At 36.0% G+C, this 16,354-nt stretch overlaps 1 long non-coding RNA gene across 1 annotated transcript in view; it reads left to right on the top strand.

Moving 5' to 3' along the window:
* Positions 1–13,388, top strand: part of LOC144355756 (uncharacterized) — a 79,831-nt gene extending 66,443 nt beyond the window's left edge. The window contains exon 3 of the long non-coding RNA XR_014927824.1: positions 13,342–13,388. This is a non-coding gene — a long non-coding RNA (uncharacterized LOC144355756). The remainder of the gene's footprint in view (positions 1–13,341) is intronic.
* The last annotated feature ends 2,966 nt before the right edge of the window (positions 13,389–16,354 follow it).

The raw sequence follows: 16,354 nt of genomic DNA, 5'->3' as shown, positions 1-16,354 counted from the left end.
TCAACATACACAAAATAATCTGAAACTTCCCGGCATTATTGAGAAGCAACTGTCTATGCATACGCATGACCCTTTTGAACAGTTGGCTTGCTCACTTCAAATCCAGCACAACCTATAAGTGTGAGCTGTCAGTCATATGTTTGCTTGTGTCTTGTCTTGTTAATATGTCTGGTTTTTATGTATGTTCCACTACTATTTTTGTGTGAAGGGGATATATATTCTAAGCGAAATATGAGAAATTTTGGAAGTTGAAACTTCCTTGTATCCCAAAGAATATGCGCTGTTTCGAATTTTATTTAACACGAGTTAATATCAACTGTTTGGTTGATGATTTTGATAAAGTAAAACTTAAATTCACTATCTTTTAGACACTGGCAACACTCCAGCGGCTTGGGAGAAAGACCGTCCACCCAACAACCCTCCCAGAACTCATACATAATACCTAATAGGTGATTTTCCGAACAATTGCGAGATCTCGCGAGATGCATGAAAGACGCGCGTCGAACGTCTGCCGCAAAAGTCGAACGATTTGATTTTGAAATAGAATTTCTTTATTTCGCAGCTTACATTGACCGGCCGATCTTCGACAGAGGAATATTGCTTCCGAATACCCTCACTTAATCGAAATTGCCTATCATCAAATGTGGACAGCACATTATTAAGCATGGAAATGTCCCCGAAATACTTTCGCGTTTGTCGAATCCCACGCGATGTTTGACGCGACTACGAGGCTATGACCTTTGTTTGTCCTGTTTTTACGTTCGATTTCACGCATAACACGTGATTCTCGCAGTGTACGGAAAATGGTCTATTCATTGGTCGGTACCAATAAAATAGACATATACTATGTTTGCCAAAGTTGGTTGTACACCAAATCGATTATATTTTGCAGCTCACTTGATTTTCCTCGGGTGATATTGGTGACCAATGTAATGATTTGAGAAAATTCATATTACTTATAAAAACGCAGTTTAGATTGTTTTATTCCCTTCAAAACGATACTTACTACAAGTATAGCAATTACTCTAAAAACGAAATAATGTTTATATCACTATTTCTATTTCATTTTTATTTCACAGAGATCTACTGAAAAACGAGCAAGTAAGTAATAATCTAGATAGGAGTTTTGTCACTCAATCAATTAATTAATTATTCAATCATTTACGCTAAAATTTCATTAACATTTTGCCGATGTTGTCAACATTGAATGTAGTCTCGATGATATACTATCCACCAACAGAATAGTATAACCTTCACTCATTGACCATCCTTAGCGAATGACTTGATGTTTTAAATTTGTTTACAATAAGTATACACCACACGTAATTTGTAGAGTTTACAGGACAGAAATATTTGAAACGGGGGTAAAAACGACTGCACCGACATGTGCAAGGGGTGGGAAAGGCGTACACAACTTCCCAAATCTGGCCATAGGTCACGATTCTTATTTACATCTGCTCACGGCTGTTTTTAAATGGAAATAACATTTGCTCACGTATAAAGTAGTATAGTTGTTTACGAATCACGTGCTAGTTGTTAGCGATTACAAGCTGTGAATCTTCATTATATATCAATACATTTGAGAATGATTTTTCAGGACGTCTTCATTGCTGCTTTATATCATATATAATGGGATATTTTGGTATGAATGCGATGTTATCGGATTTTCAGCATGTTGTACAGACCAGTTTGTGCATATAATGAGTATATTTAAGCAATAATGAACGTCCCGCAATATATGTAGAAAAAAGTGTGCTTGAGTCAATTATGAGTTGTCGGGGAGTTTATTATTTTGTAGCGTTGTCAATAATAGTGGATTTGCTGCCTCTAAAAAGCGGACAATTTGGCGAAATATCCACAGTGAACGGAATAGTTTCAGAGACACTGGCTCGCGAATGTAAATCATTTAAAATGTCTTTCTGGAAACTGTTTCAACAATCTCATATGGCAAACTAAGAATCTAGTTTTAATCCATCAAACAATATTGTATTGAACTCATTTACATTGTCAGTGAATGAGTGACTGATGTGAGGTATGGAGTGATCGCCCGAGCGAACGGCACACCGTGACTGATACGCCGTTTCGGTGTCCGCCGCGGCTTTGCACTACGCTATGCTAAATCGCCGCCGTGGTCCAGCTGGATCGACTGTGCGTAGGGGTGCGTACCCGGGATAGATGTATGTAGTTGCATCGTGACCCCATCTCACTAGTGTTTTCAAACCATCAAGGTAGATGTTGTTGGCAACTGTCCTGTCTGAGTAAAAGTTATTTTAAATTCCACGGGAGGGCGGTGATTTGACGAATACTTTAAAGTCAAACTGAACGAAACTTACAGGCGAAGCGAGCGAACGAGCATGACTGAAAAGCTAATGGGTGTTAGCCATCCTTGAAGGAGAACCTACAGTGATTCTAATCTGATTATAAAAATAAAAAAGACGCTCCTGAAAACATGCATGTACTTTCTTTTGCTTATGCAAACTGTTACCGGGAGCCGACGCTTAGGAAATACAAGTCACGTCGATCATCATCGATCTCGTTTCGCAAATTGTGTAGTACTACTCTCTACAGAAACAGAACTACGTGTATATTCATCTCTCTGTACTCGTATACTCGTTTATCGCATTTGCTTCGATAAATCACCCTCGGTTAACCTCACTTCATCAACACGATAAGGCGAACTAATCGGGAGGCCACTATGACAGCGGCATCAGTCGCGAAATCTAGAAGCGCGCGTACTAGATGAAACGCTTCGAGCGAACGCGCTTTGGCATACAGAACAGACGACGATACCCTCACAAAATTGTCCGATTTCAATATTGAAATCTGATGTTATTGGTAATGGACCGTTTTATTTGACGCCGATTTTAGTATTAAATACTTGTTATCTAACAATTTATCTTCTTTTTTCAATAGTTTCTCCTTTATTCGTTTTCGAAACCAACATTATATTCATATCCATGGCACAGGGCATTGATGTTCAATAATGGGATACGTTATCGCGAATAATCTGCTGCAATGACGTCATAAAATCCACTGGTATTGATAATGCTATAATATAATAAGAAGTAATGTAACAGTTGAACCTTGAATACTATTGATTTATGCTGAAATTATGACTATTATAAACATTTATTAACTTTTTATTTTTTAGAGAGGTATGAAATCGTACTCTGGCCATTAACCTGGGTCGGCGCGAAAGCTGAATGCGAAATGAGGAATTATAAACTTGCAGAGATCCGTACTCAGGCAGACCAAGATGAAGCATTAGCAACAACGGCAGGATACTCAGGTATGATATAACTTATGCAAATTTAAATAATGCATGAATAATTCATAACAGATAATTGATTTATTTGTATATGATTATGTCCAAACAGGTTTATTTTGGATTGGTGTTATCGATTCACAAGCAATCAACAAATTTGCATATGCAACTGGTGGAAAATTGACTTATGATAATTTTATGTCAGGTGATCCACGTAACTTGAACACAGTCTCGTGTTTAGCGTAAGTGTATTCATTTCAATTTAAAATGAGGGGCACAATACATGAAATTTATACTAATGTGACACTAACAATAAACTGACATGATAATATATAGGCTTTATAAAGAAACCATTTTTATTCGTCGTTTTCTATTACAATAACAAAATTCATATTTTTCAAATTTCCTCATCTGCTGTGATACAAATCAGGGACACTATGTCAATAAATATTGAAAATTTAAATTGATTGAAACCACCTTGTAACAATATATTAACAAAATACATCACTTGTACGGATAATATATAAGTGTGAAATGAAACACTTCCTGTCTGAAAGTAAAATAACTTTCATATTGGCCATGTACAATGTATAAATTGTTATATTTGATGGTGTAACGTTTCCATGCCTGTGGTGTGGTAATAGTCTGGTTGAAAGATTTGTTTGTAGTGGTGTGAATGAGCTGATGATATTAGCAAATTCCTTTCAGTGTTCAGAGTAAAGATGGTTATTGGAAAAATAAATATTGTGATGATACTAATATTATGTATACTGCTATATGTGAGCCTAGTAAGTTAGTAAGTTAATTACTTCGTTATTTACTATATTCAAATAATTTAATTTTACGTAAGAGGTGTGACAATTGTTTCTTTAACGTGATTAGTTAGTACAACGCAAATAACCATCGACATTTTTTTTGTAAGCGAGGCAACCTCGAAACTTGTTCTTGTCCCTTGTGTTCTTTTCCAATTCGTTATCGATTTCACATTTTCATTGATCTATGCAGCAATGGTATTACAAAGTGGTGGCAATGACGCAATAAAATGACAATTTAAAGTAAATTTAAAAATACCATTGTTCTCTCGCTGTTAACAAGAAACTAACGGTTATTTGGATATAAAGTCATTACCATGACAATCTTATACACCTTACTTTCTGCATAAAAAATGTTTAATATTTGTATTACCTATAATATTTAAGTTTTTTCTAGTATTTGCTTTTTTATGATACCATATTTCCTTTCTCCGGTGATTACAATATCATTTTAACTACATGAAGTGAAAAAAGATCTAAATGATGTTTGTACGTGATTAATACAAAATGAACTCCCTGTGTTTCGAGATTATATAATGCACTATATTCAGATTCAGCAATGTAAACCCCATTTTATGCGTTTTATTGCAGTCCCAGATGACCCAGGTGTATCGGGTGAACAGCATATGACAAAATTCGATGGTAGTCCATTTAGTTTTCAAGGCATATGCTGGTATACTCTGTTTAAAGACTGCTCGACAACTCCTGCCTTTGAAGTAACAGTTGAGTTTGAACCTTGGGAGGACAGTTCTGTTCAACAAGTAAGAACCCGAACTGTTTCTGTTAATGTAACTGTTGGACGTGAATTTGCTATCATCAGCGGACTGGATATTGTTACAGTAAGTGATTTGCCCAAAGCATATTTCCTTGTTGCAACTTTACACTATTTTCAGAAGACAATTCTAATTTTGATTTCAGGATGTTAAAGTGGTGCATATTCAATTCCTGAAAGACTCTGAATAGTACTTCTTGAAATATAATCTTTTTTTTTCACTTCAGGGAAGAACTGACGGCTACATTAATGCAGCAAAACCAATACACGTTAAGGAAGACGTTAAAACAATCACCCTGAGCTTCACTTCTAAGGATACCACATTCACTTTATACTGGTCCTTGAAGAAGCACAGCTTAAGAGTATCTATCTCTGGACCTGACTCTCGTGCTCATCCGTGTTCACTGTTTTACAACAGCAGTCTAATAAGGTGCTTTGACACACATATGATCACCTTATCGGTGTATAATTTAAACAATTTTATGACTACTCGATATTCTAAAATTTTACATAATACCCATCATTACGCCTAGTTTCAAAATTTTGTTTTATGTTTTTTGTTTTCAGATGCGACTAACACTATCGTCGTATAAAAGAGGTTGACATGGCAACAACTGTACAACATTTGATGAGAAATTATTATGGCCATGCCATCATATAATTTATCGCGTTTAATTTATTCGGGTTATTTTTTCTAGTTTAACTTTAGGCAAATTCAACAAAAGTTGAAATGATGGTGCTCGAAGGAGAATTGGTATTAAAATATTAAGCGTTATCAATTAAATGTGCTGTCATGGGCATAACTGTGTGTATTTTATTTATTTATTTGTGTGTAATTTCGTTATGCAGCACTGTGGTACATATCTTTAAATATCAACAAAATAGCATATATTTTTGAAACTATTCTTCCGGGAAAGTGTGGGTCATTGGATATAATCTCACACTTTTGTTCAAAGTCTGTAAATCGCATTAGCACGGAACAACTTACAGACTATGACCACAAGTGTAGTGTTATATTTATAAAATATGTTAGTTAAACAGAAATTCAAAAGATGAATTGTTCATTTGTTCATTGTTCCAAAATTGTATGTCTCTTCATCAGAAATTAAATCCTCGGGGGCGGACATCCGGGCATTTTCACCGCCTGGCAACCCTCGGCGGTGAAAACAAAGGCCCAAAACTCGCAGAAAACGGTACTTTGGGATGATTGTAGAGAATCCTCTGAACAGTGTAACAAGATTAGCCCTACGTGTGTAACATATATAAATTTGGTTGTTCAGGATTACTTCAAAGTTGAGTTTGTGTTGTTTTCTCGAATTTTCACCGGCTCGACCGGCTTTCCACAGCAGCGCGCACAGAGCCCATAGAAATGCATGTTCAGTGGTGCGCGTCTTAGCAACATGGAACGTCTTGTGACGTAGCTCCGCTCCCGAGGATAGGTTAATCGTTAGACATTTGTGCTAAATCTGTAATCGTGGATTTGAACCTCTTTCTTGGTCAAGTTTTTATAATATTTGAGAAAGAATTCTTTCTCATTATCACCTTCAGACGTTGCACCTCACCTTAAGCAGTGCAGTCTTAGCCATGATTTACAAAAGTGGTTTACAATAGAATAGAATAGAATAGAATATAATAGAATAGAATAGAATAGAATAGAATAGAATAGAATAGAATTTCTTCAAGTGTAGACAGTTAGCAATCAGCATAATGACAAAGTTCTATGTTAATCTGGAGCCCCTGAGAGCTCAAGAAGCTTTTGACATTAGGAACAGTGGGTAGCACTGCCAGATTTGGTGGATTGGAAACTAATAAAAGCACAGAGAACAACTAACGCAATTTCGGAAACCGATTTGACCACCATGGGAAAGGAGTGCTTCCGTTAATATACCTTCAATAAAATACTTACCCTCTCAGAATATTAAAAACAATATTGGAAAAGTGAATTTTAAATATTTCCCCTCTTTCACCCACATTACCCTACCCAACCCAACCAGTGGGAAGTATTTATACAATTGTCATAATGTACGATGGTATTCTCAAATGATACATACGCCTAGAAAAAAGTACTGTGAGAAGAAAGGGGCGTCACAAATGAAATACAAGACTTGGCTTTACTGCTTCGCCACAGCGATACACAAAAGACATATCAAGGATCAACGTGTCTAAAAAACTAGATCAGTAAAAATACCATCGTCAAACCAGTCAGTCGAGTTTTGTAGAACATTCAAGCCAGTGTCCGTGACAAATAGGAGAACACGGTTGTTTACATCCTCACTGTCGCATTGCAAGAAACGATCGCCTTGATTTGTCACCAAGAAACAATAACATGAAATTTGTTAAAAATACATCACACTATTGTGATTTTCCAGCAGATAAAAATGATATATATTAAAATATTTTACTTACAAATATTGACTTATACAGTACGTGGTCTGAGTCTCTCATTACTGAATGTAGCAGTAGCAGTGAAACAATCAAATTTGACTTAATAGTAAATGCAGTAGGTAAGTGTTTATTCCGTACATGAAAACCGATTTGGTCAGTTCGTAAAAACTGTGCATAGTTTTAAAGTTGAAGTTCAAAAAAATAATATTACTTTATATACTTCCGATATGATTAGATCGCTAATTATATGCCATATTGACTTTCAGAGATACTAATTATATGCCATGGTTACTTCCAGCGGTACTAATTATATAACATTGTGACTTCCAGGGATACTAATTATATGCCATGGTTATTTCCGGGTGTACTAATTCTATGCCATGGTTACTTCCAGGTGTACGAATTATGTGTCATGCTGACTTCCAGGTGTACTAATTATATGCCATAGTTACTTCCAGCGGTACTAATTATATGCCCTGGTTACTTCCAGATGTACTAATTATATTTCGTGACTTCCAGCAGTACTAATTATATGCCATTGTGACTTCCAGGTACACTAATTATATGTCATGGTCACTTCCAGTACGTACTAATATCATGTACTGATGACTTTCAGGGTGCTTTGGCTTCCATGTTAGGTGTGTGCTACTTATGGCATATTATTTAATATATTGAAGTGCGCAAAGACGGTATATTTGTATATATTGTAGTGAGTACACTCAGTTTCAGTTACTGTCTCACTTAGACTGTATTGTACAATGGCCTACGGATAATGTGTGTTAACTTCAACCTTATTTAATGGATTGAAGTGTTGACTATTTAGTCCAGTATCCAGCATCGGAAGTATAGAGAACTGTCTAACCATTTTTGTTTGATGAACTCTTCAGTATTTGATCAACATATCGGGGCGTTTACATAGAATTTTCCGCCTCTATAGTCAATTCGACTGTACTGTACATTGGGATCTAGTTTATGTGTGGTGCCCTCATCGGTACTTGTTTAACACAATAAAGCGTTCACACGCGATTTCCCGTCACTTCGATTGAACCGTACACTGGCTTATGTATGGTTCCCTCGCCGGTACCGTACATTGGCATTCAGTTTATTTGTGGTTCCTACATCGGTATTTATTTAACACACTATCGCGTTTACACACGCTTTCCAACCTCTATACCACCTCTTGTTTAACATACTTAGGAAAGGATATGCAGCAGGTCAAGTTGCTCTACATATATAAGTACTACAATTTACCCCTAAATACTGTATTGATAACAGGCGCAATCTACAATGTACATGGCATGACGTCCAATATATAATAAACACGAAAACTACAACAAAATAGTCCGAATTGAAAAAGAGCTCGTGTTTTGTCTGTGAGTTGATTCAAATTCTGAATCACAAGTTTCACTGTGTCACTCCATATTATTAAATGTTTCACATTGACTTGTTGTCCATCATTGTTACGGCCGAGTTTGAATCGAAAGTCGTATGACGGTCAGACACGATTATTTTCGTTGACCCCAGCTCATACACGAGAATCGCAACAAGAAACGACACAAAAAAAAGTTGTTATCAGAACTAAATATTGTTTTTGTATAAATGTATATAATGTGCTCACGAGGTATATCTTGATTATACAGTATATGAAAAGTTACATACAATAAAGTGCTATAATTTCAATATTGGTCAAATACAATATACATAATATCACCGGCATTCACGCCGTATTCAATTCGTTACAAACTAAGGTCAAGCATTCCGAACAGCCCATAAATATATTATCATAACACCAGAATTCAACTGAGTTTCAAAACAACAATTTAATTCAACTAAGTAAACAGTGGCTGATGAAACACCACAATAATTGCTACAAGAAATAGTACTACATTTAAACAGTGGCTGATGAAACACTACAATAATTATTACAACAAATAGTACTATATTTAAACAGTGGCTTCAGAAACACCACAATAATTACTACAACAAACAGTACTATATTTAAACAGTGGCTTCGGAAACACCACAATGATTATTACAACAAACAGTACTATATTTAAACAGTGGCTTCGGAAACACCACAATAATCACTACAACAAATAGTACTATATTTAAACAGTGGCTTCGGAAATACCACAATAATCACTACAACAAATAGTACTATATTTAAACAGTGGCTTCGGAAACACCACAATAATTATTACAACAAATAGTACTATATTTAAACAGTGGCTTCGGAAATACCACAATAATCACTACAACAAATAGTACTATATTTAAACAGAGGCTTCAGAAACACCACAATAATTACTACAACAAACAGCACTATATTTAAACAGTGGCTTCGGAAACACCACAATAATCACTACAACAAATAGTACTATATTTAAACAGTGGCTTCGGAAATACCACAATAATCACTACAACAAATAGTACTATATTTAAACAGTGGCTTCGGAAACACCACAATTATCACTACAACAAATAGTACTATATTTAAACAGTGGCTTCGGAAATACCACAATAATCACTACAACAAATAGTACTATATTTAAACAGTGGCTTCAGAAACACCACAATAATTACTACAACAAACAGTACTATATTTAAACAGTGGCTTTGGAAACACCACAATAATCACTACAACAAATAGTACTATATTTAAACAGTGGCTTCAGAAACACCACAATAATTACTACAACAAACAGTACTATATTTAAACAGTGGCTTCGGAAATACCACAATAATCACTACAACAAATAGTACTATATTTAAACAGTGTCTTCAGAAACACCACAATAATTATTACAACAAACAGTACTATATTTAAACAGTGGCTTTGGAAACACCACAATATCTCGGCTCAATAGAAATATACAATTACTCGGAATGCTTGCCTCTTAAAGTAGTTGACCAATTACAATATACTGTCATGCAAAAACAAATCATAGTGATTCAATATAATTACAAATATGTACGCAAAAACTTTGCCTCAGTTCGTGAACACAGTCAGTTCCATAAGAAATACCTTCGGCTACGGTAATGCGGAAATACACTAACGCCGGACCGGCGACGTAGAAATACGTACTTGAGACGGTGACGTCCACGCACCTTGCAATACTCTGGCCACATAGTTGAGGTAGTCGGTCGGCGAGTTCACACACCTTATGATTCAGCTGTTCAGTTGCAGCAGCAGTCAGTCAACGAACACGCCCTTGAAATAATTGTTGATCTCAGCGTAGGACGGCATAGCAGAACTGCATCATTGCTAACGTACGGTGACGATCCAATTGTCTCACACGCCACGTGGCGACATCAGAACCTTGACACATCTGCCGACCACGCAAGGTATTGTAATGAAAAGACTACGAATTCAAGTCCGACGACCCCTTTAATGACAATGCATGGGCGTCTCCCTATCTCAATAGTAAATGTGTTCGCATTCACAAAAACAAAACCAAATAAAACTAAGCAAAACACAGAAATACGTAACAACCATGCACACTGTTTGATTTTTTTCTAAATCAGTTTTTTTACCATCAATCATTTAATGACGTAAGAAGTACATATCCAAATCTAATATATTAAACAGGTGTATGCGACAGTGATCAGCCTCGTGGAGTTTCAACATTCTAGCCCCAACAGTGGGGTTAAGCATGTCAAGGCAATAAGAACATGTACAATCACATATTTATTCAATTTAGTTAGCATTAAAGTTTAATGAAAATACGTAATTAACATATGAATACAATTGTAAACACAGGACATTTATAATCTGTTCGCTTTACTTTATGCAGATGATGTAGCCATTTTTAGTGACTCAATTCCAAACCTGCAGAATTTGATTAATATTTTATCGCAATTTTGTAGCAAGTGGTGTATGAAAGTTAATTTACAAAAAACAAAAGTTATGGTTTTCCGCAAAGGCGGTCACGTTTCACGAAACGAGAAGTGGTACCTTGAGGGATGCGAGTTAGAAGTTGTCTCCTATTATACGTATTAAGGTCTCGTGCTTTTGACACCCATTTCAAATTATTTGATTCAATTATATCTCCTATTCTGTGCTACGGATCTGAAATATGGGGATTCCAATACTACGACCAAATTGAAAAAGTACATAGGAAATGGCGCAGGAGGCTTCTTGAGCTCCCTCAAGGTACTGCCAAAGAATCTATAGTTGGAGAATGTGGGCGACTTCCAATCTTTGTTTCCACACTTAAACGTTGTATTAAGTATTGGCTTAGACTCTTAGAAAACCCCCCGACGAGAATTCCCAGGCATGCCTATTCAATGTTGCGTAATCTCAATGACCAAGGTAGAAATAACTGAGTGACCGCAATTAAACACATTTTGTATTCATATGGCTTTGGGTATGTCTGGCTAGCTCAAGAAGTAGGTAGCAAGGACGTTTTTCTTTCTGAATTTGTACTGCGAGTCTCCGACACGCAGAGACAGCTTTGGAAAGCAAATGCGTCCTTGAAGCCTAAATTACGTAATTACATTGAGTTCAAGAGTACCTTACAACCGGAGAAATATTTATCTTTAAATTGCAATCTGAAACTCGTCCGCATTTTTGCCTGTTTTCGTTGTGGGTTTTACCACTTAGAATTGAAGAAGGTAGGCACGAAAGTTTGTCTTCAACGGAAAGATTCTGTAAAGTATGTCGTGCTAATTTTGTTGAGGATGAATATCATTTTCTGTTGATTTACTAAAATTTACTGATATTACAGTAACAACGAGTGCACGAACGTTGCCTCATAAACTTTCCGTGTGTGTGATGAAGCGAAATAAAAAAAATCCACCAGCTGGCTTACTCAGGCAGTATCCCATGCAAGTACTAATGACACACGATTAGGCTTAACTTTATGCATTGGTCGATAACCTTACCACTCTGATGTATGAATAATTTGAAATTGATCTTAATTTGCGGCTAATTCATGTTTGGAAATGTTTTAGAATTGACATAGTTTACACAACTTCTTGAATTTAACTTTGACCTCTACATGCTTTGGAATCTAGTATGGCAATTTAAAATATATTTATACAAAAATTTCGAACTTATGGATCCAGTCAATAAAATATGATAGGTAAAATTCCCAAATGAATCTACAAACTTTGCAATCGCTTTTTGCTACTTTGTAAACGGTTGGATGTCCATGTTTCGGTTCCTTGTTCAGATAATCTGCTTATATTTTGGTCATTTTCTAGAAATTGACTTAATGTTTTCGCAATTTAACTGCGGGGTTGGCATGCATGCATAAAATAAATAAATAAATAAATAAATAAATAAATAAATAAATAAATAAATAAATGAATGAATGAATGAATGAATGAATGAATGAATGAATGAATGAATGAATGAATGAATGAATGAATGAATGAATGAATGAATGAATGAATGAATGAATGAATGAATGAATGAATATTTCTTGGTTTCACCCTTACAGATATTTTACTAGTCATGTTATTCGTTTGTTGCTCTCCTCAGTTTCACGTGATGGATTGGGATAGCTTATCACTTGTTCACTAACACCTTTACTTCTTTGTGGAAATATTCATTATCTTATGCATTATGGCATTACGTGGGATTTGTGCTGAGGCAGTGAGAAATAATCAATCCATGATACTTACTAGGTTTTCAAAACTAGACTCTAATCTATCAAAACTATGTGCAGCTACTCCAAAAAAGCTAAAGAGCGGGCAATTAAGACGTTTAAAATCAACAATACCTATCAGAAAGAAGACTTAGTTAGGAATTCATGGTTGATGCGGTAACAATTTATGCAGCTATTAATTCGCGTCTAGAGCCTAAATGAGTTGGCCAATAACTAATGATCTGAACAAAATGTAGGCAGAACCTCACTGATTCCAATCGGAGATAGCCCATACATAGTGACGTAGTAAATCAATCTACTGTATGTTAAGTGTAAGATGAAACCTAAAGTAATATATGTTGGCTATCTTAAGCCATATGTGTATTAGCCCCCATGGTTAGAGTCTAACAAGATGATGCCTAGTTTTTGGGCCCAGTATTTTGACAGCATACGTGATGCATTAGTAGGTGGTGAGACCGTCAGAAAAAAATCATTCTCTCTCAACGATTCCTTCAGAAAACATCACCAATCTGAAGAGAAATGATCCAGCAATTAAAGAAAAATTGAAGGAAATGCAGTAGAGCACACTCACTCAGAAGCGAAGTTTTAAACAGCGCCAGCACTGAAAGTGTGAGAGAAAAACAACCACGTGACATTGGCAGAGTGTTTTCATAACTGCCAGGTCAAAAGCTATGTTTACCCCCTGCTACATCAGCGCAACAATCAGATCATAACGTCCAGAACTAACGCAAAGTGGATCGACATCGATTCAGGTAAAAACCCAACAAAGGAGGAATTTAGTAGTTGGTATTGGCACCTGTTATGCCTGAATCAACTTTGTCCGAATTGTTGAGAATTTGATGTTGATTAACAAACATTTAAATTGTGTTGTATCTACAACGGAGACACGTGTTTTCTGGGGTTTTAGTGCGGAGGGGGGGGGGTTCTATGTTAAGCTTGGGAATATTTTTTGATTCTGTGGAGTTGTAATCAAGTGTCCCAGACATGCTCGTGTTTGGAAATTCATTTCAATCCAAATCTGTTTCTAGAAATCATTTGGCATTCAAGAGTAGAGAATTCAAATACAAGATTATTTTCAACACTGTTTCTAGGCTAAAGTTAAACACGATTTCACTACTAGTACGCATAGTGCATTGATGAATGATTGAATTTTCGTCTTGGACCAGTATGAGATATTTTGGCGAGATTTTTTTTAATGTTATCGTATACATGAAGTCGATATTTCTAACTTACATTGAATTATTGACAAGATTGTCAGTAATCCTGATTTTAATTAAACAATACACATTATTTTGTGCTGATAGCTTTAATTTATCTGCACGCAAATGCAATACAGTGTTCATAGGTGTGCGTCGGAAATGAGAGTGAGGATGTTGTTGAAAATTGTTGAATCAAAATATGTATTTATGAAAATTGCCAGCCCACATTGTCATTTGAACAAAAGAAACAGCCCACAGTATATCGGGAAAATGAACTGACAACGCTTCAATTAAAACATCGCTATGTCTGGCATTTTATTTTAAGCATTTTAAATTACTTCTGTATTTTGTAAAGTCTGAATTATTCTTTAATAACTTCCGAAATATTCCCCATTTTGAAGAAATTATTTGCATTTTACTGTGTTGCCGCTTCATTCGAAAAAAAATGCATACTGTTCTATGTGAGTTATTTTAATTTTACCTAAATGCAGATAAAATGTTGATGGATGTGTTTTACTTCTCAACTCCCACAAAATGATTTAAAGCTTAGGTAGGTCTAAATAAAATACAAGCTTTTATAACAATGCTTATTAAAACCACACATTACGACAGGCTGTGCATAGCTCTCTTGTTCTATCGTGATATTTGGACAAAACATATGTACAGTCCATACAATACAATTGGTAAAACAGATTCATAAGGCTATAGTGGAGATAAGTAATATGACACGATGCTTCGTCGTGCAGGAGAGAGGGAGCATGGTGATGTTATATTACATGGTGTTTGTTATAAAAGACAAATCAGTGTTACTAATTTAGTAATATTTCGCTTCATTTTGGCAAATTGTATGATGGTTGGTCAGAACGCGAATTTTTAAGGGACTGTCCAGAAATAAATATCAATTGAAACATGGATCAGTTTCATTAGGGCTGATTTTAATCAAGATTGATTAATCGAAATATCAATCTGCTTCACAGGGTTCTGGCAGATATAATTTATTTTAATTTCAACCTTTATGTTTAAACATGTTTAAGCAGATTGATATTTCGATTTTGTTCACATCACCTATGATTGCTCTGTAATATTATAGCTGTTTTTCGTAATAAAATAAAATGAATATTGCTCTATAGGAAATTCAAATCTGAAAATTACAAGTCAGCTGCATACATTTATTATCGAGATAGCAAATATCAACCGTCTTAACCGGTAATCAAGATATAGGAGTGGAGAGAAATAACTAATATGGTACTGTGCTCCTTCATATTGCCTGGGGTCACTAACCAAATGGTACTCTTTTTCTTTTCATTGCAAAGGGTGACTCGCTAAGTGTTACTGTGTCTCATTACATTTGATTACTTATCAAATGGTACTCCACCTCTTCCCATTGCAGGGGTTACTCACCAAATGGTACTGTGCCTTTTGCTATTGCATGTGGCCACTCAGCAAATGGTACTGCGCTCTTTCCCATTTCATATGGTTAATAACAAAAGTATACTGTGCTCCTTCCCATTGCACAGGGTTACTCACTAAATGGTACTGTGCCCCTTCCCATTTTATCGGGCTACTCACCAAAGGTAATGTGCTTCTTCCCATTGCAGGGGTTACTCACGAAATGGTACTGTTCCATTTCCCATTGCATTGGATTGCTCACCAAATAGTACTGTGCTTCTTCCCATTCCATAGGATACTCACCAAATGGAACAGTGGTCCTTCCCATTCCCCCGGGTTATTCACCAAATGTCACTGTGCTTCGTGGGAGTTTGGTGAGTAAAGCCATGCAACAGAAAGGGTAAGTAACCCAATTCAATGAGAAGGGTCAGCAGTACAATTTGGTGGGTAACCCCATGCAATGCTAGGGAAATGGTACTGTGCTCTTTCCCAGTATAGGATGTTTATTACCGAATGTTACTAAGCCCCAGCCTTTCGAAGTGTTTACTGCGCTTTTTCCAATTCCAAGGGGTTGCGCACCAAATGGTACTTTGCCCATTGCAGTTGTTTACTCATCAAATGACACTGAGCTCTTTCCCATTGCATTAGATTACTCACAAATTGGCAATCTTCCTTCTCATTGCACTGGGTTACTAACCAAATGGTACTGTTCCTCCTTCTATTGCAAGTGGTTACTCAACAAATTTTATTATGCTCCCTTCCATTGCATTGGGTTACTCACCAAATTTTATTGTGCTCCCTTCCATTGCATTGGGTTACTCACCAAATTTTATTATGCTCCCTTCCATTGCATTGGGTTACTCACCAAATTTTATTATGCTCCCTTCCATTGCATTGGGTTACTCACCAAATTGTATTGT

Source organism: Saccoglossus kowalevskii, chromosome 20 (assembly GCF_978046115.1).
Source record: "Saccoglossus kowalevskii chromosome 20, keSacKowa6.1, whole genome shotgun sequence".
Taxonomy (NCBI): domain Eukaryota; kingdom Metazoa; phylum Hemichordata; class Enteropneusta; family Harrimaniidae; genus Saccoglossus; species Saccoglossus kowalevskii.
This window is presented reverse-complemented; position numbering and strand designations above follow the sequence as displayed.